This window comes from Pimephales promelas, chromosome 10 (assembly GCF_988280905.1).
Source record: "Pimephales promelas chromosome 10, fPimPro1.hap1.1, whole genome shotgun sequence".
Classification (NCBI taxonomy): Eukaryota; Metazoa; Chordata; class Actinopteri; order Cypriniformes; family Leuciscidae; genus Pimephales; species Pimephales promelas.
The window spans coordinates 29,536,266-29,563,124 of NC_142778.1; the positions used below are offsets into that span (position 1 = coordinate 29,536,266).

At 38.4% G+C, this 26,859-nt stretch overlaps 1 long non-coding RNA gene across 2 annotated transcripts in view; it reads left to right on the forward strand.

Moving 5' to 3' along the window:
* LOC120487811 (uncharacterized) overlaps nt 1-26,414 on the forward strand; it is a 28,947-nt gene extending 2,533 nt beyond the window's left edge. The window contains exons 2-3 of one of the 2 annotated variants that reach the window (XR_016145454.1): nt 214-310; nt 26,032-26,414. This is a non-coding gene — a long non-coding RNA (uncharacterized LOC120487811). The remainder of the gene's footprint in view (nt 1-213; nt 311-26,031) is intronic. The other variant, XR_005624495.2, reaches the window with a different exon arrangement.
* The last annotated feature ends 445 nt before the right edge of the window (nt 26,415-26,859 follow it).

Below are 26,859 nucleotides of genomic sequence, written 5' to 3' on the forward strand. Positions count from 1 at the left end.
CCCTACCGAAAACGCGAATTTTAAAGCAGTTGTTTATTTTTGAAAACGTACGTTTATAAAACGCAACTTGATAAGACATTTGGGGTGTGAGTGTGTGCAGTTTACGTTGTGGAAAAAAGTCAGTATCGTCAACATTTTGGATTTTTTGGACTTGGCCTATAAATTGAAAAAACAAATAGGAAAACCTCCAACCACTGGCATATTGTCTTTCAGGTTCAGACGTCATCCCGGTACTACTCCTGTGTACTGTCACAAAGCCATTGATTTGGGCGCTAATTTGAGTAATCCGGATTCAACAACATTTTCTACGGTAAGAACAAATTTTTGTGAATACGCAATTGTTGTGAATCTGCCGAATGTTTTGTTTAAGAAGATTTTCAGCGCATCACATCCACTAAATAGGCTAATGGCCCAGTGTTGTGTTCAGTTGTTGATTCCAGTAAATTTCCTTTTATGGTTGCTATTATATTTGATTGGGTGATTAATCAAGAGACAGAATGTAGACTTGTAAGGCTTCAGTTGGTGTAAAAGCTGTTCCAAAAGACAGTCAACTTAATCATCGTGCCTTATACCTCCTTTATGCCTCATAGTAATCCCAGAATGTACTGAGATGGGTTTAGTGAAAAAAAGTAGTGCTGAATTCTGAACCGTACAAGCATAAAACTCTTCAAGAGTGATATGCCAGGTTATATGGTCCAGTTTTTAGCAGAGAGGACTGACAAATGTTGATTATAAAGTAATATAATTTAGAAATGTGTTCATAAAAACAGGTTAAAATAATTATAAGCATACTACATTACCCAAAATTCATACTATTAGACTATTACGGTGTTCATCTTGTGCAGTGTTATTTGTTTGACACACTCTTATCAATTGTAGAGCATTCCAGATCAGTGTACACACACACACACACACACACACACACACACACACACACACACACACAGAATCTGCACACAGATTTCTGCAGAATCTGAACACCAATCATTCATAATATTCATTTTAGACTGTAGCAATCTCAGCTAAATTTAACATATTTGACCACATCTGTTCTGCACAATTTGATTTTCCATCAAAATCAGTGCAGATTAAAAAAAGTTTCAGGATAAATTATAATGAGGCACCAGCAAACTTGGAAACTCAGTAGGTTTTAGTGTTTTCGGCTGGTTCTAAATTTGTCAATGTGGATTGTGGGTAGAAACAACGAAACAAAAGAGAATGTAAATCGCTCAAGTCATTTTTGATGCCCTCTTCTGCTATGCACGTTTGCCACAACATTCCCTCATGTCCCGTTTGTTTTTACAAGGCATAGCATTCCTTGATTTTAAACAATGTAATGCTGCTTTAATTTGGGGTGAACAAGCCGCTTTTCTTTTATGCTGGTCTACCAGCCTGTCCTATCATCAGTAAGAGAGACAGTTTTTTTTTTTTTTCCAAGGGGGCCTATTAAATAGAAAATGTACAATGCTAACCACCTCTCTCTCTCTCTCTCTCCCTCTCTTCTCCCTCCTAATATGTTCCATATTGTGAGTTTAAATAGGGTGGACTCAGGAAATGCAGTCACACTGTCTTGCCTTTCCAAGATTCCAGGCTGAGGTTTGGCCCAGTGTGACGGTGGTTCTGCGGACCCGGGCTCCTGGGCAAGCCTGTGTCGGGTTTCCTCCTCTTGGGACAATAGGTGTCCACGTCGCCTGTTTTTGCAAGTTATATGCAGAATAGTTTGTTCTCTTCTGCTGCTTTGCAATGCAATCTTTGTGCAAATTACTTGTACAACAGTTACGGGAGCTTAGTACTTGCAAATAATTTGGTGTGAGAATTCTGTACTAGTGAGTTTGTGCGTTCATCGCATATCCTGAAGATTCCAGTCTCAGTACTGGGAGAATCTGGAGAACTTCAAGAACACTTCAGCGGAGCAGAAGAGATCAGAGATGTTCTGTGAATACCTCCCTCTTTCTCTACTCCAGCTAATCAATCACAGAGCCTGGTTTTCTGCTGCCAAACATCTGAAGTGCTTCTTGCAGGGGAATTAGACAGAGCAGCGTTGTAGCTCTCATTCATGTCTTTATCTCGGGCTGTATCTCATGCAGAATTGCCCGCGAGGAAAGTGCCTCCCGACTTTAAATAATATTCTTATTGCGGTTTTCAACTCGGCTGTTTGCAGCTTCACCTCGGGAGGAGCGTGCATGTGTGTGTGTGGAGGGGAAAAGGGGGGTTTTGGGTCCTTCTCAGAAGAAAAAAGATGAGTGAATAGATTCAGCTTCAGCTTAGAGGTCAGGTTACACATTCCAGGGGCACACACTACCGCCTGTCTCCACACTAAATTACCTGTGTGCATGTGTGTGTTTGTTCATTTGTGCATGTAACCCTACACATACTCTTCATAAACAACTGCATTTCAATACTCTGACGCACACACGCAGTAGTCCTTTTCATAAATCCACAGACGCACACTCGTATGATATCCAGCATATAATTACAGTATTGTAAGAGGCGAATTACTCTGCATTAGTCTGTGGAGGGTTTATTTTGTGCAGCAGACTTTGACATTTCTGTGGGAGAGAATGAAGCTGGTATGAGGGCCAGGCTCCAGAGCAGTGCTGTGGAGAGGGGTAATGAGAGAGAGGAGCCCAGAGGCAGCCACTGTAATTGGGCTGTAAATGTCCAGAGAGCCCCAGGGACCAACCCCCACACATGGACTTTCCAGATGTTGGACGCCCTCTTCAATCATTCTGATATCTGAGTCACAGTAGCCACACCCATCTGTTGCATTTTTATAGAAAGTCTTCAATCACTGTTTTTTTTTTTTTTTAAATAAACAGTCGATCATATTAAGACACTCCAATTGTTTATAGATAACGCAATTGTATTTTGTGGTAAACATCTGAAGACGTCTAGAGTCTCAAACTGATTTCATTACTGCAAGTAACAGGCTCACTACCACATGTATCTGCCATGAAAGTCATAAACAATCGCATTTGAGGGACTACATGAAGGAAGGAAACGGAAAGAGAGAAAGAAGAAAAGAAGGGAAAGAAAGAGCACTGTTCTTTTAGTCTAATTTGTGGAAAAGCTTGTGCCCTTAAAACTCTGAGGAATCCAGTAAGAGAAACCACGGGAGTGGCTTTAAGTGCTGCTGGTGCCTACTGGACTGCTGTGTGTATGTGTGTAATTGAAAGAGAGAGAGAGAGAGAGCGAGCAGGACAAGGCCCTTCCACACTGTGGCTTTGATTAAGGCAACAATGCTGTTTATTTTACTATTTTCTGACTTCTAGGCAGAGAAACAAGAGGGATCTAGATGCAACAGATGATGTTTATTAAACATCCAAACCAGCTGATTTGCTGGAGATTTTAGATATTTACATTCCTTTTTTTTATGTAAGATGAAGCTTGCCGTACTTGACATGTTACATTCTGAAAATGAATTCAACACCAAGTCCAAAGAGGAAATAACATAGACCTACTCTTATTTCTGAGCTTAACATAATCATTATCATTCAACAGTTTGTTCCAGTGGACAAATTTGGCTGATATTTCGGCCACTGTAAAATCAAACATTGTTCTTAGTAAGAATTTTTTTTGTTAACTTCACTTAATGTCCAATAATTTGTTGAACTTACTTAAAATTTCTTCGTAATCTGTACTGTTTGCATGCTATGCCTTCGTTACTCAGAAAAACCTTGTAAACATTACTTGACTGGTTTGAGTACCAATTGGTTTGAGTAAGTTTTGGTCAGGTTTTTTTTTTTTTTTAAGTATTAAGTATTTTTAAGTATACTCTTTTAAGTATAACCCCAATAACGATAGTAAATGAAATTATAATGGTAAAATAAAGCCAAAAATAGAAAAACAAAGCAATTCATTTATTCATGCCGCAATGCACTCGGGGAGTACAATTCCTGCAGATCACAGACAGAATTAAGTTGACAAAACTTAAATGGATTAAGTAAGAATAACTTGATGCAATTAAGTTATGCTTACTTTATTTTATTATGCAAACTCGTTCCCATAAGGGGGTCGCACACCGGGCGCGCAGCGCAGCGCCGCGTCGCGCCACGTCTAGAACAATTCACAGGTATCGCACACCGGACGCGCAAATTCTATTCGCACGAGCTCAGTTTTGAATCAACTCCTGGTAGGAGTCAAGAGCTGCAAAATGGGTGAGTTTAAACTGGATGTATTATATATATTTTTTATGTTAAGTGAATAAAATAGCTGATGTTTGAACGTTATTAACCAAGTAAAAGTGTCTATCACCTTGTTAAGTTATTTTGTTGTAACGTTATCCGTTGTCTAGGCAACTACTTCATTGATTACTCCCTACTCCTTCATACTACTCCCTACTTCATTGACGAGTTTTTCTTCGTCCATTTCGCTCCACTGCTACGCTACAGAAAGTACCTGAAGTGTGTTGTGACCTGGTAATTCCAATAGGTGGCTCTACACGACCGTGAACCACGTGAGGCAAACCTTACATCGCATGCATTAATATTTCGCACTGATGGGTTTAGACTGCTAGGCTACTTAATAATAATAATAACCCAGTTAGTGTATGGTTAATATGATAGAGTACCTATTGAAAAATGGATTTAAAAAGGCTATGTTTGATAAAACTATGCAAATGGCGCTCTGTTGCGCGGCAGGGTTTTGAACACGGTCCTGAGCCGTAGCTGGGCGGCGCGGACAGACGCCGAATGGCGCCGCCGGTGTGTGTACACACATAGAGAATAATGTGTTCGAATTTTGAAGACATGGCGCTGCGCGACGCGGCGCTGCGCTGCACGCCCGGTGTGCGACCCCCTTTAGTTTCATTCAGTAAACTGAACTAATAGGTTTTTACAGTGTAGTAGTGATTTCAAATGAGCCTGTGTTTATGAGCGAGTCATTGAATCATTGACTCATTGAGTTTAAATCACTTCACTCTAAAAATGCCTTGTTGTTTTAACCCAACTTTGGGTCAAATATGGACAAACCCAAACATTGGGTTAAAAATGTAATTAAAAAATTAACCCAATGGCTGGGTTTGTCCATATTTGACCCAAAGTTGGGTTAAAACAACCCAGCAATTTAGTTTCTGTTGGAATTAGTGTTTAAATCGTATTGTTTACATATAACTATGTTTCATTAAGATGTCAAATGTAGTTTGGCCTGATTAATAAACATGTATTACAATACATTAACTTTGGGTATTGGTTATACAAAAATATTTCCAACAGAACACCTTTATGTATTATGATTCATTATAAATCACAGATTAAGAAACAAAACACTACTGTTTGTTGCTTGAAGATACGTGACGGTTTATTATTTCACTTCGTTTGGATTGGTTTTCGCAAAAAATGGAGGAAATAACTTGTCTTTAAAATGTAAGGTAAAAATGATTTCCTTGTCTGATATTTACAACAATACACTTGCTTGCTATTGCTTCATTTGAATCGACATAAGTTCAGCATTACAGTTTAATGCAAAGAGCACGCTTCACTATTTCACTCTCTGACATGATTATTGCCTGTTCAGATACATCATTTCACAAAGTAAAGAGCAGAAGGTGAGGATATGGGCTTATCCTTCTCTTTGTGCGCCTCTACTCAGCCGTATCTTCATCGGAGGAACCCAGGGCCCCCAAACTTGAACAAAAAATTCTGCTGAAGGCTTTAAAAGGCTCTGGCAGCTCCCTGTGTTAATAACCTGTCTTATTCCTGAGCCGCTGTGTAACCGAAGCCCCCGCTCGCATTCCTCTCTCTTTTGTTTGACTGCGTTTTGAGCTTTTGAGACTGCCGGAGCTCCTGACTGCTTTGCTTGTCTTGTGCCATCCTACTGGAGGCTGTTTAAGGCCTTAATCTGGACCTGTCTGTCAGCTCTGCCCTGTTAAGGCCTGAACTGATTGACTATGAATGCTAACTTCTGTCAGCGCCTGGGAGTAAAGACCTGAGGTTTGGGGGACGGAAAGGGGGACAAGTGAATGAGAGGGAAAGGTAAGATGGGGGGAAAAGAACCAAATGCACAGGTCAATGTTTTTCATGTGTGCTGCATTTACTGACAGAAGCTTTTCTGTTAGCTTCATTCTGAAAATTGGCCATATGATAATTGCATTACATGAATTTCAAACGGCTGGAGTTTGTAATCAGGTCTTGGCCTGATGGAGACCTTGAGGTTGTTAAGGCAGGTTATTGGAGGAATATATTACATGTCATTGGTGAGCTTTGCAGACCTGCTTAAAGTGACAAGGAGCAGCGAAGTGTTTCCATCTGGCCCTTTCCATGGCGGTTTAGTTTTTAAACCTAACACACATTTTCACAGACTGATGTCTGTAGAATGTATATCATTAAACTCGCAGGTACAACCTTCGAATGACAAAAAAAAAAGAACCCCAGTGTCATGTGTCACAGGAACATGGGCTGTTCCTGGCCTGGTTCTCACGGATTCCTGTGGGGAGATTTATGTAAGCGTTCTTCCCCTCGCCTGTGGCTGCAGGTACGAGTGGCGGCAGTCTGACAGGGATGACGGCGCTCACGATGTTCAAACAGTCATTAACAAGGCCAAGAATCCCTATTAGGAATGACCCTGCAGGTAAGAGATAGCAGGTTTAACCTAGGGCTCAATATGTGGCATGTACAGGCGCGTTGCTCCGAAACCCACACAACATTGCACTTAACAGAGCGGTGTGATAGTAAAAATAACATTTGTTATCTGATAACATTATAGTTTTCTATTTTAAGGTATTTAAAAAGAAAAAAATATGTGATGGCAAAGCTGAATTATCAGCATCATTACTCCAGTCTTCAGTGTCACGGGATCCTTCAGCGAACGAAACATTTCTTATTATTATCAATGTTGAAAACTGTTGTGCTGCTAAATATTTTTGGAAAGTGGAAGTGGAAAGAGTTTTGTTACATTATCTTTACTTTCACTTTTTTATCAACTTAATGTGACCTTGTTGAATTTATTTTTAAATCTTACTGACGCCACATTTTTTTAGTGGTAGTTTATCTCTGATTTATGATTTAGCGTAACTATGCGAAGGCTAACTTGCTATTAGCAAAAAAATAAAATATTTAGGGCTGTCAAACGATTAATCGCGATTAATCGCATCCAAAATAAAAGTTTGTGTTTACATAATGTATGTGGGTGCACTGTGTATAATTATTTTGTATATATATATATATATATATAAATACACACACATGCATGTATATTTAAGAAAAAATATTATTTATATATAAATATCTATATTTATAAATAATATAACGTATATATAAATCTATATGCAGTATATACATGAAAATATTTCTTAAATATATACAACCATTTGTGTGTGTTTATAGAAAATAATTATACAGTGCACCCACATATATTATGTAAACACGAACTTTTATTTTGGATGCGATTAATCGCTTGACAGCCCTAAAAATATTTAATACGGTTTTAAAATAACATTAGCAAATCTGTCTGAAGAGTGTTGTGCATTTTTCTTTTTGCCTATATGAATTAATTTTTTTCCTTGTGTTTGCATACATTTCGTCGCTGTCGGCATTCCCCTTATGTCTGTGTTTTCTTCTGCTTGTGCGAACAAAATGAAGCAAGATTATTAATATAAATGCAGTAATAACTGCCCAGAGGCTATTCCAGCGTCAGTATAATAGCAGGCGCCTGAGAAGAGAGAGGGAGACAAGCGGGCCTCTGCATTCTTCCTGAGAGTCCTGCATGCTCAGACTTGCTGCTGCTGTTTGGAAAGTGTGCAGCCTGTCTTCCTAACACGCTTCTCCGCTGTTCACACAACCAGTCAACTGTGCAACAGGAAGTCCAGCATCTATAACGTGACTGTCCTGATGTGAAGCCCATGTCGTGTCAAACCAGTTTGGAGTAGTAAATTGTTTGATTTAATTTGAAGTGAAAATCGTGTCTATTTCATAATGCTTGATATTCTATACTGAGGTTATTTCTTCGCAATTCACTTACAATGTAGTAAAATTATGTTTCTGATCAGCAAGCGGGCTATTTAAACAGGACATGTTCATGCGTTTTATTTATTGTCAGTCTTTGTATGTGGTTTAAAAAGTGGTTAAAAACATATACACACAAAAATGTTTTGCCCTCGATGTTTCTTGAAGAACATACAGAATGATTTGAATTTTCTGTAATCACAAATTAATGTATCAACAGTCCCAGTTTCTGTTCATTCAAAAGTTTGAAAGCAAGAAGCATTGTCATAATTACAGTAGAAATATGGAAGGCCATTGACTCAAAAAGGTGTCTTGAGATGGTGACTTCACTTGGCATTTTAAAAACATTGCCTTCAGATACTAAACAAAATAGATGTTTGGTGCCCTATACGTTTATATATAAAAAAACACAGTACAAAATGTGTATATTAACAGCCTATATCTGTTCTATAGGATGCGGGGAAAATACTATGGAAGTCAATGGGGTCCATCAACTGTTTGGTTAGCCACATTCTTAAACGGGTGGTTCAGAATTTCGGACATCGGCCCTCATTTCCAAGTGAGCCTTAGTGTTATTTATCAGTGGAGACAGTAGTTTTTTTTTTGTTTTTTGTTTTTAAATCATCCAGTCGTCCCATTTGAAGTTCCCAGTTTTACCCACTCCACAGTACACCAAAAGCAAATAAATTATAACACCAGACTTTTGATGTCAAATTTTCCTTTTCATCTCAATGATTGCATTACATTTACAGGATCTAGCTCCTCAGCAGCGGCGGAATTTTACTTCACTCCGGTTAGTAGTAACGTTACTGCGTCAAAAAGTAAACACAGAACAGAAGCGCATGATGACAGTCGGGACGTCTAGCTAGCTTAGTTGAGGTAAACGAAGGAAGCATGGTAATTGCAAGAACAAACCTAATAAATGTTTATCGCAAAGTTTTCACAAATTTCCTTTTGAAGATCCAGAAAGGATTAAACTTTGCATTATTTCTGCGACACCGGCAGAGACTTTACCATTAATCGAAACGGTCACAGGTTTATGACAAGGAATGCAGTTCCAGCTGTATTTCCAGATGCATCAACAGCTACAGATGTACAGGTAATATATTTTGTTAGGTTACTCTAGCTAGCTAATGAAGCTAGCCCTTTCATAACTGATTGATCAACACTGACAACGTTAGTGGAGAATACGTAACAGTTCAATGCATTGTGTAGAGTGACAGTGTAACTAACGTACCGTAAAACTTCAAATAATAGAAGTCCCAAAATAAACGCCTGTCTCCTTTAGGTTTGCGTGCGCACTCTCACGTCTTCTCACAACACATCATAAATTATCATATACACTAGACCTTACCTTGGGGTTCTAAGCATGCGTCAAAACCGCCGCCATCTTGGAACAGGGGTCTTGTCATAGGAAGTAGCTAGGTAAGGCTGCAATCTCTGCCTTTACTTCGAATTCATTGATGGTGGCGGAATTTTGTGCAGCGTATGATGTTCACGGATGAAATCTGAACTAGGAAGAATGTTTAAAAAAAAAAAAAAAAAAGTTCTTTCTGGAATCAATGATAAATACATGTCTGACCGTTGGAACAAACCAAAAAAACAAGAAAAATCGCATTCATGATGATTTATGGTGATTTTATTTCCGTTAGACCTGTGTCTACTACATTGACACTGATGCATTAAAGTGGAGGGGCTCCCCTGTTTCAAGATGGCGGCTCTATTGACGCATTCGTTCCATTGAACTGCCGTAGCCAAGGTGAGGTCTAGTGTATATGTCTATGATAAATTATACTCTGTTTCTGTAGTGATGAGTGTCAGCGGCAGGTGAATACACTTGTGTGATTGTCGTGTGGACCGGCTCTCTCGGTTGCCTTGGTAACTTCATATCACTCCGCCGCTGCTGTAGACTGTGCTAATAAATATAGGTAAAACAATATAACTATTGCAATGCCATTAAAGGATGGTTTGATTTCTAACAACAGACACTTACATCAATAGTCTGGCGTTATAATTGATTTGCTTTCGGTGTACTGTGGAGTGGGTAAAACTGTTTTTAATGGCATGCTAAAAGTTACCGTTGACTCGTGCTAGCCTAGCATCGGCGAACTATGCAACTGGGACGACTGGATGAACATTTTTTAAAACTGTCTCCACTGATTAATAACACTAAGGCATACAGCTCCTTTTAGAACGACACGAGTAAACAGGATTTTCATTTTTGGACGAACTATCCCTATAAGCACATTTAGATGGCACACTTTTTAAGACTATTATATTTAGCCTTAGCCCCTTTCAGAATATTGTGCCACCTCATTTATAAAGTTACAATGTTACATTTTGCTGCAGTGTATGAGGTATTTTAGTGCCGACCGTGTAGATGTCAGGGTGCGATACCCGATGAAGTCCCGGTGGGTACTGTACTGTATGTGTCAATGGCATCAGTGTTGCAGGTTTCAGAAGGTGTTTGCTACGAGGAGACATATAGGTCGCAGCTGACTAAGCCCACTTTATAAAATGTCAAAGAGCCATTTTTATTTTGTTTTGACTGGACAAATATTTGTGAGTCCATTATGGGGTTACACCTACAGACACCCGCTTAGGAGACAGTAGGAGTTTGTTTTCATCCTTTTCATCTTTTCACTCCCTCCGTCACTCCCCACTCTCCCTCCCTCGCTCCAGAGTTTTTAATATCAAAGTGCACTGTCTGACAGGAGTAAGTCAGGAACAAGGGGGCTTTTGTTGGATCTTTCTAGAACCAGCCAGGGACGACAAGAGCTTGTCAACCCTTGTTCTGCGTGAAAGGGAGATGCGAGGAAAAAAAAAAAAGAGAGACCAGGATGGAGAGAGGTTCTTCTGTGGAGCACAAAAGAGATTTTTCTCTCTCTGTCTGGTTCGGGCGCAGGTTTGAAACTGAATAACTTAATTTCACTTTGTCGGGGCAGACAAGAGGTAGGTAACAAAGGTCTCCTTTTTCTTAAACCACCCCAGCACTTTGTTATTTACAAGATCATGACTTCTAACAGCATGAAAATAGCTCTACTCTCCCAAAGGCATTTGGATGAAGAGAGGAGGGTTTTCACAGTGGTTAAAAAGTGCCCTGGTATATTAGAGATGAAAAGCATACTTTAGCACGACTGATTAAGTGAGACCTGTGTTGCTGAAAAGGGAAAAAGCTGCTCAACTGCCAGGCGTTGCCCTAGGATGTGGTTTGTGTTGTTTTGTACTTCGCACAACCGCTAAACAAAACTCAGTGTAGGGAAGTTTTTGTGTGCTACAGACACAAAAGGAGCGAAAGCAACATCCTTATTTCTTTAAAGCTCCTCAGGGTATGCAGCACCTGTGTGGTGAGAACAGAAGAAGAGGTTTACCTTCCTCCCAAAAACATGTTCAGAGTAGCTGCTCCTCCATTGTATTATTTATTGTCTGTAATTAAAATGTACAATCTCATGTCCCGTCAGCTGTATTTCAACATGGTTCTAAGAAAAAGAGCAATAAGAGTTGTTTCCCTTTTGGTCTTGTCTCTGAAGTCAAATGTCCATTAAAAGTCCAATTACATTTTTTTTTTTTTTCTGGAGCTTCCTTTCCCAGCATCTTCATTTCCTTCTAAAGCCTTACAAAAGTCTCAAATTATAGTATATAATTGTTATACAAAGCCAAGACTGCAACTAAAATGGACACAAATGCTATAAAAAGCTTTTAAATGTAACCGAGAAACCATTGTGTGCTTCCAAATGTTGTTTCACCAGATATCATCTCATTATGTGCCAACGAAACAACACGAGAAATCATGCCCAATTGGAAGAACAATGGCTGTATATGAAATCGCATACTCTATGAGTAGGTAATTGAAAGGTGTGTACTTCACGGCCATTAAGAAACTTTGTACTTCTATAGAGTATCGATGTGTATGAATGTAATCCGGACATACATTCAGCATCTTGTTATTGTCATGTGACCTATAGTTGTCCATGTACTGTACAACTCCTCTCCTATAGCATCATGGGAAAGTAAATTATCCATGAATGTGTACAATATCACTGGAAGTATATGTCATTAATGTACTTTTGCCTACTTTTATGAATACTGATTTGAATCAAGATGAAGCTTTTCAAAAACTAGTTGAATCAAACTCGCTCAGTCAGTTTTTTCTCGGTTTCTAGATTAATCTCGGTTATGACTTATTTGAAATTTTCAAGTTTTAGAAATTCAAGTCAAGAAATAAACATGGAACCGAACTGTGGTGTATTTGTCGTGCATTGTCCATAGGATGATGATAAAGATGCAAAAAATAATCCACAGAGAAAGAGCAGGCAACGTAACAGCATGTAGAACCAAACACACAACAATACCGGACAACAGCAAGAGGAACTTAAATGCACGGTGATAAAGACAAAATAATGAACAGTTGTGATGATGATTGAGTGTCTATGACAACTAATGACTAGCGGGAAACAAAGGAAACTGGTAACTGAAGAGAAACAAACTAAAAGTCCATGGAAATTAACTAAATGAGATCGTGACAACATTATGTCAGTGATTAGTTCATCCAGTAGGCCTACAAGAATTTAGTTGTATTAAATTATAACTGGCTTGCCGTTTTTTATAATATTATTAATAATATTATTTAATGTTATTGTTGTACATTTTTTTTTCATTATTGGTCCTTGTCAAATTTTCTGCCTGAAGCCCTACTTAATGTGTGTAAATTGGTTCATCTGTATTGAGGGGGCGTGGTGGGAGAGTGGGAGGTGGAGCCGAGCGGTAAGTAAGTAGGTCAAGTGCAAAATGGCGAACACCTGTTTCTGATTGCAGTGATTGGCGTGGGGAGACCGGATAAAAGCCGGTTGGTGAGAGAGAAGGACTGAGATCTTGTGTATTTCTACAGAGAAATATTTCTTTATTGAATGCGCTATAGGCTAATTTATCTATGGTGAAGGTGCTCGTGCGCAAACTTTTATTTTCTGTGTTACTATAATGAAGTTTACGAGAATCAATCACACGGACCATGTCTTCAACTCTGTTACATCATCATTTATGTAATGGTTTGCAATGTAGCCTAAACATTTAACCTTTAAAAGACTTACATGAATTCCATCTATAATACTAATGTTTAAGAGACCAAAAACTTGTTGAGTTGCTCACAAAGAAGACATGTTTCATCACCCTGAATGTAGCCTAAGGAATATCACTGTAGTGCTGCTGACAGATATCCTCATAAACTCCCTGATACCATAGAGAATGTATGCTGAATCCATCGCTCAAGGTGCTTCTCATTTTCAATGTTGCAGATGAATTATTTTCATCAGCTCTGACAAAAACATTGATGGAAGACAGTGATGACAACAGCAAGTCTGCTTTGAAGTGCTTCACAGTGCAAATCTCAAACTTCTAAAGACACAAAAGGCACACTTGAACTTACAATGGCGGCCGCATGCGCATGGACATTAAGTCCACTAGACTAGACCATAGGGTGTCTAATTTGACATTTTAGGTTTCAGAAGTGTGCTTTGTGTGCGATATGCACTCTTGATGCGCATTTTTGCCAAGCCAGCAAATTTCTACCTGAAAAACTTCTACCCTACAGTCAAAGCGGCATTATGTCACTAAAGTGTGGACTCAGAGGAAGATCACGAGGGCTTAGGGTTCCATTTAGAAACCCATTTCCATTTAACTCCATTTTTTATGCCCTTCCCTACTTACTTCCCTCCGTTTCATTGACTCGGATGTAATCTCCAATGAAGCTAATTTATTATTTACAGTTTTTTCCCCTTATGAATTTGTTCTATGCACTATTATATAGGCCTGTATGTATGCTTGGGCTATTGGAGAAATTTTTCAAAATTAGCCCGCGATCTCCGCGGTAAACTTCTACCCACAAGTCTAAGCAGAATAACGTCACGAAAATGTGGACTTAGAGGAAGATCACAAGGGCTTGGTTCCATTTGGGACATAGGCTTCAAATGCAAATGTTAGTGCACAGACTCACTGAAGCCATATTGCGATTCTGATTGGATAGTGCCAAATGGGACAAAGGCTCCAAATTGTGGTGCACATGCTTACTGAACCCATATTGCGAATCTGATTGGATAGTGCCAAATAGTGAGACCAATGAGGTCAGATTATTACAACAGATCATCTATGATGCCTTCAAAACTGGTATGTGATGGAATACCTGGTGCTTGCAAATACAGTACTGGCCAAAAGTAATGTCCGGTGGTGATATTTGTTTTTAATGTCCCCATAAGTTTGATAAAACCATTGAAATGTCAGGAAAATATTTTATAATTTTTAAAAAATATGTTAAATATGATGGAAGAACAAAACGGAGGTTAGTGGTCTCAGGTGGAAAAATAAGCCGTTGATCAAGATCAGCCAGCATTTTCGTGTCCCTAGCAGCTTCCAGTTTTCCTGGGCGAGAATTGGTTTTAACACCTTTTCTTGGTGGTTGCTCGCCTGGGCGGAGGAATGTTGTCTTCTTTGTGTAATGTTTTGCTAGAACAGGTGGCAACGTATCGGTAATGTTACACTTGCCTTCCAATGCTGAAGTCAAACATCGCAGTACTACAGTACATACACAGTAATACTGAAATTTACAGTTAACGCAAATTGCCATTCAGATCCGTGATGTATTTCAGAGTGAAACAGGATATTGGTAAGACTTTACAATAATCTTAAACTATTTAATGTTAGTTAATGCATTAATATACTATTTTAATGCATAGTTAATGTTAGTTAATGTTAGCCTGAGTGTTTTATTGTTTCATAGTTAGAACAATTTACTACATTCTGCTTAAAAATGATAAAGAAAAACTATTTTGTACACTGTTCATTGATGGATCGTTCAGAATAAGAACAGAAGCATGCAGTTAGACATGTAAATAAATAAATAGAATAAATAGTAAATAGACTCAATTTTGCATGTTGACTCAAAAAATCTGTGTAAGATTATGGGTCCATAGAAATAAAGTTACAGTAACCAGCCCAAGTGTAAGTTTGGTTTGATTGAGTGCCGTGTGTTGTTGGCAAGGAAGAGCTTTAAAACTTGCTTTGATATGGATAGTAGCCATCAGTCACTGAGCCCTGCACTGACCTCTGTTGTGAGATATAGATCCGAAGGCATTACAATTGACTGAGCATGAAGGGGAAGCAGGCAGGAGTTTTAGGGGGCTGCTGGCCAGCTGATACCCCAGATGTGCGGCTCTGTTTGGGGCCATGTCTGGCAGTGGAATCATGTTCTTACAATGAGGACTTACCCTGAACAGACCCTGCTGGTCTGCCGAGCATATGACGGATTTCATTTGATATTCTCTCCTGATCTGGCTGTTTACAAATATGGGAAAGCATGAAATAGATATGGAAAAACCCTCACCTTTAAAAGTCAAACTACTTCACTTGTCTCCCATACGTCTTCCTAAATTAACATCTACTGCTCATTTACTCAACAGCACAACATTTCCACAGCGCTGCACTTCTTTTTCCATATATAGTGCTCTAAACAAAGAAATGCTAAACAAATAGACACAGAAATAAGCTGTGGTGCCTTGTTTATCATCCACATTTGCCTGAGTTCATGTCAGGTCACGTTGCCTCTCTTTCCCCTTGTATTTCCCACTTCCTTCTCATCTCTCTTTCCAAATTCTCCCCTCTCAGGTCTCGCACTGAAAGACACGTGTCCCTCTTTTCCACTTGGCCGAAGCCTTTTCCATGCGCTCAGTGAAGTGCCACTACTTCGGTTGTCCTTTCCCATAGAAATCGTAGAGGTCTCTCATCTCTCCGTGTGTTTACTTTCCATTCCCCGGTATAGCAACCTTAACTCCAGGAATGAGTCCACTTACTATTTCGAGAACATACAGCTGAAAAAAGGTACCTTCTTCCAAAGGTTATGTAATTACAATTACAAACTTTTCCATTTTGGATGGTATTTTTTTATTCACTTTTTTGTTAATACTTTTATTCATTTTGGTCTGTTTAAGAAGGTTTTTTATGAGGCATGTGGCTGGATGAAAGATGTGCTCTTTACTGTCCTGGAAGCGCCTCAGTTGCTGACAACTGCACACTGAGTAGCAAAACTGTATGGAGTGCTTCATGCTCTAACAGGGGCGTCTGGTCACGATTAGGGCTCATTGGTTTCTGTCAGAGTGTGGGGCTACTCGGCTGTCCTGTGATAGATGATTTAGCGTAACTGAACAAGGCTCTTGTAGAGAGCCCTCCAACTAAAGATGAGATTCACACTGACAATATAATGTAATGTGTAATTTCCGTGGCACTACTGTCTGAAAGAGAAATCGCTCAAGAAAAGAAAATTCAGGTGTCCTGAAAAGGCATGATATCTTGCATTGGTCAGACATACAAGATTGCTCCTCCTCAAACTCACGCCATTGGTTGAGCTGATATTTTTTTATGCTGGGTTGATTGAGAGACTCTCTTCAACCAATTTGAACATGTTAAATTAGAATGTTATCCACATGAAAAACATTTTAACAATAAACTATGCAAATTAACAGTTACCTTTTTTAGGGTGGGTTTCATGATACTACAACTGAATTACAATACATTCTTAACTGTCAGAAAAAAAGGTATAAAAAGCTGTCACTGCGGCGGTACCTTTTCAAAAAGGTACACTTTAGTACCTTAAGGGTGCATATTGGTACCATAATTGTACAAATATGTACCATGAAGGTACCAATATGCACCCTTTAGGTACAAAAGTGTACCTTTTGAAAAGGTACCGCCCCAGTGACAGATTTCGTATCTTTTTTTCTGAGAGTGTTCCTTTCCTGTCAGGCCACAAGGGTGCCCCCTAACACTGTCAAATTTACTGTCAAATAACAGCTACCCGAGTCTTACTGGCAGCTTTAAGCATGTGTAACTGTCATAGGCCAGTTAGAGCTGTGCGAGTAAACCTCACTCCCCTGATCTCAAGAGGGGCTCTATAGCGAGTAGTCTTCAGGCTCCTTGTAAGACCCCCCGCCTCCCACGATGGATATAAAGGTTCGAATCCTGATTGGAGCAGGTTTAAAAGAACTGGTTACATTTGGTGCCGTGACCCGGATCCGGATCTGAGGTTTAGGGTGGGTGAGTGTAACTGCCATAGGCCAGTAAGAGCTGCGCATGTAAACCTCACTCCCCTCAGTACCCTGATCTCAAAAGGCACTCTAGAGGCTGCAGTCTTTAGCCTCCTTGTCAGAGTGCCCCCCTCCCATGCCGGAGACCATGGTTCGAATCCCATTTGGAGCGGGTTAATTAGGATCTATTATCATATATATATATATATATATATATATATATATAGATATATAGTCAAACCAAATTTTTTTCAGACACCTTTCTATCCTAACTTACATGAATGAACTATAGTGTCCTAAACCTACTAAAAAAAAATATCAAAAATGATATATGGTGTGCAGTGTCTGAATAATTTTTGGTTTGACTATCGGTATATAGTCTTGTGTGCCTTGTGTGTAAGTGTAGGTAACGACAAAGGGTAAACATTTTTATATTTCTCTATAATTTTTTTAATAATAGAGATTTTCTCTCCTCATCTATTTAAATAATTACACACATAAACACATAAATGGCTGTCACTGTGCATGGATAATGTATGTTGCTTTTCTAAACAGAAGAGATAATGGCTGAAGAAAGAATGTAGAGTGCTATAGAGTCCTTCTCTTGCTCTCTCTCTCTCTCTCTGGCCTCCCCAAGGGGATCGGATGTTCTCAGCAGTTATAAGCAAGCAAAGCTGGCGGCCGGCAGACCGGCTGGCTCCACAGCAGCCTGGGCACAGAGACAATGCCAGACCTTCTGTCATGAGGCTCGCTTTCACTGAGGTCAGCTAAACCAGCCTGCGGGCCATAACATAGACATACACACCCACAAACACACACACATACTAATACACAATGACATAAACAGCTTTGCATTTAGCATATTTGAAATGTTAGATTTATTATGTTTTGGATCATTGAGCAGTGGGACTAGTGAATGACCAAGCAGCGTCAACATGTCCTTACTATCTCTCTCATTTAATCTGACAGAGATATTTATAAAACAACACTGTTTTTTTTTTTTTTTTTTTTTTTTTTTAGTCACAGGCGTTCTCTCGTATTTATGAAAACATTTATGCTCCTCAAGTGAAACATGAAGCGGTCTGCTTTCCCCGTGTTGTAGCCTGTTACTGGTATTTTTATGGTGGAAATTATAATGAAAATGGGAAAAAATATACTTTTAAATAAATTTCATGAGGAACTAGTAGTGTTTTCTTTTAATAATAATAATAATAATAATAAAACTTCTGTCCTGAAATCTGTGACATCTTTCTACATATGTAGGTGATATGTGTTTAACAGATAGGTACGTAAATCGGTCTGTTAAAAGTCTCTTCAAAACTGCCTCTATACCAAATGTAGTAGATTGCCATAGCTCACAATATTACCTCTGTATAACAAACTGTTGGTTTAATTATTTTGATTTCTGTGATAAATTTGTCAATAGTTTGTCAATGGTTGTCTAAATTGAGCTAAATGCACCCACATCAATCAATCTAATATTCTATCACTATTATATATATATTTGTGCTTATGCTGCGTTAACGCCATGTCATAACTGTAATAACGATCTTTACATTGTAGCTAAACGTCCTCAGACTTGGATTTATGCGTTAATGTCAACATTATCAATGCCAAAATGAATCTGCGGGATGATCACAAAATGTTATTGCATAACCAGGACGTGAACATTAGTGAAAGCCAGCCAATTGTCATGAAATTGCATAAAAGCCCTTATTCAAACTTCTTTTTAGACCAAAATAATGTTTACCGTAATCTGAGCCATAAGAGACAAGCTATTGAAACTTACAGAACTCCAGTGACATTATTGATGTATTATTCAGGAGGGAGGCACATATACCTCCATCAACTGAGTGATCAACTGAAGTGCTGATAGTCAAGGCTAAGTCATTGTATTTCTTCCTCCATAGATGTCAGTAAAATCAGCATGGCTCCTGAGCCGCAGCGTTAAGGAGTTGAACAAGGTCGACAGGATTTGCCCTCCTGGCTTTTGGGACATGCAGGCAAATCTGCTCACACTCATGATAGAAAGAGTAACTTTTTAGAGAGAGTTATTCCAGCTGAGCCTGCTAGCAAAGATGTCTCGGCTGGTCTTAATTTGACCCATCTGCCGCCCACACCCCCCTTTTAACCTATCATGCCCTACCTTCCCCGGCTCACACACGTGCACCTCTCCTGCCTGTTTGAATTCTGACATACACCACAACAGGTGTTTACACTTCCCTATCTGTCTGCACAGGTCTTGCAGTGATTTATAGACGATAAAGGGAAATTAAGCATGAAGAATTACTTGGTGTATAAGATACAAGAGCTGTTGGCGTGTGTGGTGTAAGCAGGCCAGTGCTGCAGCTTCTGGCACATGTGTGAAAGCATTCAGCTTCTCTGACTAGCTGCATGTACTTTCAAGTTTTATTATAAATATACTTGCCAGTGAAAAGTTTGAAAAGTTAATATAAATTAATAAATGTTAACAAAACTGTATACTATATATCTGTACTCGGTGTACACAAATTAGTTTTAAGCTTTTGAACTTTAAATGTATCCACATTTATTGACAGTTCTTCTGTGGTACAATGCATAAATGCATGTATAAAATGTGCTGCTGTCATTTAAATTAATAGTAATTTTCACTGCTGACTGTTCCCGAGCTCAGCTGCAAAATTGAAAATAAGATGGAGGAGAGGAACAAAATGTGAATGGAGAGACCTTGAGGAGAGTTAAATCATTGGTTTGTTTCTCGGTGTGACCGAGAGAGCACATCAGCGTGTGATTGAGCAGTCTTTAAAGCATGCCCCAGAGAACGGCAGAGAGAAAATAAACTGTTTAGTGTTTCAGTGGAAACTTTTTTCACCTCCCCTCTTTCCTCTCCCTCTCTCTTTCTTTCCCTCTCCTCCCATTTCTTTCTGAATGAGCGGCTGAGTAGGAGTGCTGTGGAGTGCTAAGGTCTATCAGAAACATATGTGTGGAGTTCAAGGGCGGTTGGAGGAAGAAAGCGGATAAGTCTCTCAAAATGGTCTACATTGAGTTCAAGTCTTACTCTCAGAGAGGAAAAACAAGCGCTGAAATGCCATCTCCTTGTTCAAAAGATACTAGTGGAACTTGCCCTCACATAGTTTGCAAAGAGATTTATATTTTTCTCTCACTCGTTCCTTTGTTGGGTCTCAATTGCTAATTTGTGGGTTTTTGAACTATCATACAGTTTTAAAAGGGATGCATATGTACATTAAGTGTATGTGTTAATCTAGGACACAAGTGATTTTTGATTTTAAAGATAAAAAGAGATCTAGAAAATCAGAACAGCGAAGTGTGCTGAGGTGGCACTCTGTCTTGTGTTTGTCATAAGTCAGTGGCAAACGTATTGGGGACGTTTCGTTACTGACACATGTTACCAGAGTACCATAGCTCCCTCTTTTGAAGGCACATTTGTAGAAATTGTATTCATCGATCCTGCTTTAAAAGGAGATTTTATCCCCATCTTCTGGTGGTTTAGCACAGTTCATGTAGTCCTCTTTGCATTTAATGCAGAACCATTGGGTGCATTCCACTATTTTTAAAGGAATTAATACTTTTATTCATACATTAGGAATAAAAGGAATAAAGGAATTAATACATTAAATAGACCGGGAGTGACAGTAAAGACATTTATAATGTTACAAAAGATTTATATTTCAAATAAATGCTGTTCTTTTGAAATTTGCATTCATCAATATCGCAAAAGTGTTGGTTCCCACAAAAAAAAATGAAGCAACTTTTTTTTACCATGGTTGTAATAAGAAATGTTTCAAATCAGGTTGTTAGAAAGATTTCTGAAGGATTATGTGACACACTGAACACTGGAGTAATGATGCTGAAAATTCAGCTATAACAGGAATAAATTAAAATTTATTATATATTCAAATCGAAAACAATTATATTTTAAATCTTAATATTTCACAATATGACTGTTTTTTGTTGTTGTTGTTGTTTTTTTATCAAATAAATGCAGCTTTAATGGACATAAGAGATCTATAAATCTTACAGACACCAAACTTTTGAACGGCAATGTGTGTGCATATATATATATACTGTTAATATTTTTCTCATTTTTAATTGTTTATTTATATAATATAGACTACAAAAATATATATAATATGAATTACAAATATGTATACACTGACATTGTGAAGCGATATTGACTGTTCATGTTGCTCAAACACAATGTGTGTTTGAATTTCTTGTCTCTGTCTTGCTAAGCATTGTGAGTTTTTGGTTTACCAGTGTGTATTTGGGCTGAGCACGGGAATGGAAAAATCTGTGGCATTTAGGTAGAGCCGTGTCATAAAGGCTGCGCTAATGAGGCCAGGCTTTTGGGAAGGGGGAAAATGGTTTACATATGGAACCGAGAGCATACAGCCATCACAGCTATGCAGTCTGTGTGTAATGAGACAGAACAAGCTCGTTCTAACGTTCATGCAAAATCTAACAAACAGGAAACCACTTAGAAGTGGAGAATGAAAGAATAAGGAGAAAAAATCCATTTCTCCTCCTCAACTTCTCCCCCTGTCGCAAAATCTAACGCCACATCGCTAAATCCACATACATCATTGTCCAAACCAGCCGAGTTTTACAGGTCTCCTGCTAAAATAAACAGTAGATTTGCAATAACCAGTTAAAGTGCTCTCAACCTCGAGCTGCTTTCCTCCAGGCACCGTAGTTCAACCTCTGACCCAGCCTACATGCAAACACACATGCTCTCACACACACAGGCTCTCGTGTAACTACACGCTCGCAGGCACATATCATGTCAGGAAATACCACTGACTGCTACCCTGCCAGAGGAGGGAGATGAAGGCAACAGCAAACCGCCCATAAAGCAGCGTAAAGAAGACAACAGTGGTGGGCAGAGCATCGAAAGGTCAGCGGGGAAGAGGAACATATGCGCTCATAAAAAGTCAATTAATGTACTCCTCGGGCAGCATTAAAAGAAGAAAGTGGATGTAAATATTAAATAAGCTTAGAAAATCTATATTTTCAAAACTACTCGCTCTGTAAATAACTCCTCAGTTAACCAAAGAGAAGATATTATTGATTCAGAGACTAGATTAAACCCGTCACTATACCAGCAGAGCAAGATATCATTAGTCTGGTATACTTTAGAGACAACAAACTCCATTTCAATATGCAATTGGACGAAAGCAAAGCAATTTACACCCATTGTGTTTATTAAACCATAAAATAGTATCGGTCTTTTTATTGCAATAGTATTTTTTATTGCATTGCCTGAAGCTTTCGAAATCAATCAGATTAGGGGAACAATGCATTCGTGGCTCTTTTGTATAGTAATCAACTGCTATAATGTCTTATTGTGGCTGACCAATTTACATATCAATTTTTTTTGTGTGTGTGTGAAAATAATGATTATTGATGCACTGCTGTATCTCTCCAAGCCAGTGAGGCAGAAAAAAAGCTTATGAAAGATATAAAACGAGAGGGTAAAAGTGTAGTGATGGCTTAAGGGATTGTTTAACACTATATCTATAATGGTTTTTTTTTTTTTGCACCGACATTACCATTTAGAAACGTGTTGTTTCCATAACTTAAAGTGGAATTTATCTCAAAGCAAAATGATTTTTGCCGTGCCGTTTAGAGTCAAATCCAAATCCTGCGGTGACAGGCATGCCTTTACCAATAATCGAATAGTCAAACGCAGTACACACAATTACACAATCAGTGTTGTTTTAGGCGGGAAAAAAATTGTTATTACAGCCCTCGGGCAACTATGAGCCATGAAGAAGCTCTGCCGTTCACACCACAGAGACATTAGTCACCACACGAGGAGACGTCCCCAGCCACTGCCCCTCCAAAATAAGCATGTTTTAATGTTCACGAGGAATGCTTAATTATCCGTAAATGGCAATTTACAAGCGTCTTGCTGTAAGGCACAGCCACTTCAGTAAGGAGACAGGCCCTAATTTAATGGAAAAAAAAGCATTACTGGGTGTGCAGTGGAATTATCCACAGCATTACCCCCATTTCATAACCCACTTTAACATTGGCAATTTCATGCATATGGAAACTGTGGCTCCTAGCATGAGGCGATAGGGGGATGAGGTGGGGATGATTGCACTCAAAGTAATTTCACAATGATTAGGTTAGTTGGGTAATTTTGCATATATGTAGGCCTATGTGTGTGTGTTATTGCATCACAGTGTTTGGTGTTTTTCGATGGCTCAGCGATGTTAAATGTCATTGACGCCCATAAGTCACTTGTCTTGTCTTGCCTGAAGGTAAACGCACATCATGTGCTCATTTACCATAAAGCGTAAGCTGATGCACGCATTAACACGATTCCTATCCTTCCGAACTCCTCCTGGGATATTACAGTGTGAAAGGGCCTGTACTGGAGATGGATAGGCATGATCATTGACAATTAACATCTGAATAGTGGTGTTAAGTTTAAAATGTCCCTAGAGAGAGACATGCTGGCTCATGAATTAAATGCGGTTCAGCACTTGAGCTTTAGAAACACTGTGTGAAAGTAGGCCTAGATCACGGGTATCTATAGGGTACATTTTCCTCCTATTAAAGCGATAGATCACTTTGAAATTATTTTTTGGTACGTTTTAGCTTACCTCAAAGGCATCCAAGATGTAGGTGTCTTTGTTTCCGCAGTAGTTTCAATTTTGATATTTTTAGGTCAAACCGTTCGCGTCTATCAGTCATATAATGGAGGTCTATGGTCACCACCTCAAAGAGCATGCACAGAGAAGTCCAAAATAAACATCATTTAATGACTCGTAAATGTAATTATACATTGATGGCATAAGACACGAAACGACCGGTTTGTGTGAGAAAACGAACAGTATTTATAAAGTTTTTACCTCTTGTTACGACAGCCACAAAGCGCCCGCGCCTGTCTTGTTGGCTGTCGTACACTCTAAAAAAAAAAGGTTCTTCAGGGGTTCTTTGCGGTGGTCATGGTGCTATATAGCACCACTAAGCCCTGTTTGGTTCTTCAGCGGTTCTCTGGGGTGGTTAACATGCTCTATGGCACCTCTTATGGTTCTACATAGCACCATATGAAAAGATTAGTGCTATGGCACTTAAAGTGGTTCCCCAAGTCAATGAACCACTTTTAGTGCTATTTAGCACCATTTTTTAGAGTGTAACAAGAGGTAAAAACGATATAGGCTAAATACAGTTTGTTTTCTCACACAAACAGCTCGTTTCGTTTCGTTGATTGTGAAAGCTTATTTAATAGGTTCATATCTGTTTAATGTATGAAGAATGCAGTTTAGTAGGTTTATGAGATGATCACAGTTATAAGCCAGTCATATTTACTTATGCAGGCCTATGTGTAGTGTGATACAAAATTCATATTGATCATTTTATCAATTTTGTTAGCATTTTAAAAATGTTTTTGCAGGAAGTCTTTTATGCTCACCAAGGCTGCATTTATTTAATAATAAAAAAAATCAGTAAAAAAAATATAATACTTTGTAAGACATTATAATAAATTTATTATACATTTTTCTTAAATCTATTTAAAATTTTTATTTATTCCTGTGATGCCAAAGCTGATTTTTTTTTATTATTATTATTTTTATTATTATTATTCAGAAATTATTCTAATATTCTGATTTGGTGCTTTGTTATTATCATCAATGTTCAAAACAGTTAATATTAATATTTTTGTGAAAACTGTTAAAATTCTTTGATAAAAAAGAATGCATTCTTGCTGAATGAAAGTACTGATTTCTTTAAAAAAAAAAAAAAAAAGATGTAGGTTACTCACTCCAGACTTTTGATCAGTATGTAAATTAAATATTTACATTATAAAAACTATATATATTTAAATAACTATTCATAAAAAAAAATCAAGAATTTTAATGACACGATTCTCATTCAGGGAATTAAAATATTATGCTTATTTTATTGTTGAAAAAGTAAATGTATATATATATATATATATATATATATATATATATTAAAATATTTAATAGACAGTATAACATTAGAAAATATTGCAATGTTTTAATTGGCCACTAGGTGGAGACATATCGCTATTTTTTATAGTTAGCTCTTCGTCAACATCTTATGCAACAGGATGACTTACATAAATGGAGTTTTAGTCCTTAGAGTTTCTAGCTCTTAATATCTTTATTTGTTATATATAAGTTTGCAAAGTATGTAACAAATTCAGTGCTTTTAATTAATCACATTAAGCAAATATCACATATCACTGTAAATGGAAGATATGAGTTATGCTGTCACTAATTAACAGTGTTGCAATGAAAGAAAGAAAAAATAAAAAATAAAATTAACTGATTAACATCAGGCTACCATTGGGTTATATTGCTAGTTGATGCAAAGTCAGACAGCAGAAAGCTTAGTCTTTATCTGTGGAAATAAAAAAATATACAGTATGGTATTTGGGATTACAGATTAGGTGGGCAGAGTATATGGAGGAGTGTGTCTGAAGGGTTTTATTATCGGGTCAGAGGAGAATGATATGGGGGTGTGGGTGGGGGGCAGCTCAGACAAAACTGATGCTGCCCCAGATTTAGTTTGGTGCAACTGATGAATACAGTCTGTTATAAGTATTGGGTGGCGCCCTGTTTACCCATGCAGAATTTTTATAATTAAAACCTGTATATCAGTATTTTTCACATTTTCACAGGTACACATTTCCTTGATATATTTTAAACTCAATTTTCTACTAATTGATATATAAATATATCTATTGATGTCAATCATACACACACACACACACTGCTCTAATCGTTTGCAGTAAAGCACACAATCACTTTTAGGTTTCCATCAGTGTTATTAAGTTTTATTGTGGTTACACAAAAGCCCCATAATCCTTTGCCCCCTCCTATTCACACCATTGTGTAAAGTCCAGCTGATCCTCCCACTCCCCCTCAAATCCGAACTGCTTCCCATATATACCTAGTGTGGAGTCCTGCACAATACCATTGTGATCCATCGGATTGTCTGCGGTCATTACTCATTCGGCCATCCACTCTGCCTTTTGTCCACAGCTATCTTTTACTCTGGCCATGGACCTGAAACTGCCATTCTCCCATCCTGCTCAGCCTCAGCCCATCTGCCCCCAACTCGCACACACTGACACTCTGTCCACACTCTGTACCAGCTGTCCCAGTGAAGTCCCTGGGGTGGAAACAGGTGCTGGGCTTGTGCGGGCTGAAGCAGACGGCACATGGCAGCACACGCTGCCTCCTCCTCACCCTCCCCAAAATTACATGAACTTGATGTTGGAGTTCTTTTTAGATGCAATAAAATCACACCATTCAAAAGTTTGCGGATCTCTGTAATTATCAAGTGCTGGTATGCTCACACTTGGCACGTTTGGTTTGATTAAAACGGACCCTGGTGCATTTGCTCTGTTAGTGCGGTTCATTTGAATAAGTGCCATCCGAACTCATGCGCACAATACAACAAGCACATTTATCCCAGCATACAGCAATGTTTTGGACGCGAAACATTCGTAATAAAAGTTGACCAATCAGGTTGTGAACATATCCCTCTGCCTTTAGGTTCAGTGTTAAAATGCCAATGTGAACGCTAAGTGGACCAGGACTACACTCTCAGAAAAAAAGGTACAAAAGCTGTCACTGGGGCTGTACCTTTTCAAAAGGGTACAGCTTTTGTCCATTTTAGGTGCTAATATGTACATTTCAGGTGCTAATATGTACATTTTAGGTGCTAATATGTACATTTTAGGTGTTAATTTGTAAATTTTAGGTGCTAATATGTACATTTCAGGTGCTAATATGTACATTTTAGGTGCTAATATGTACATTTTTAAGTGTTAATATGTACATTTCAGGAGCTAATATGTACATTTT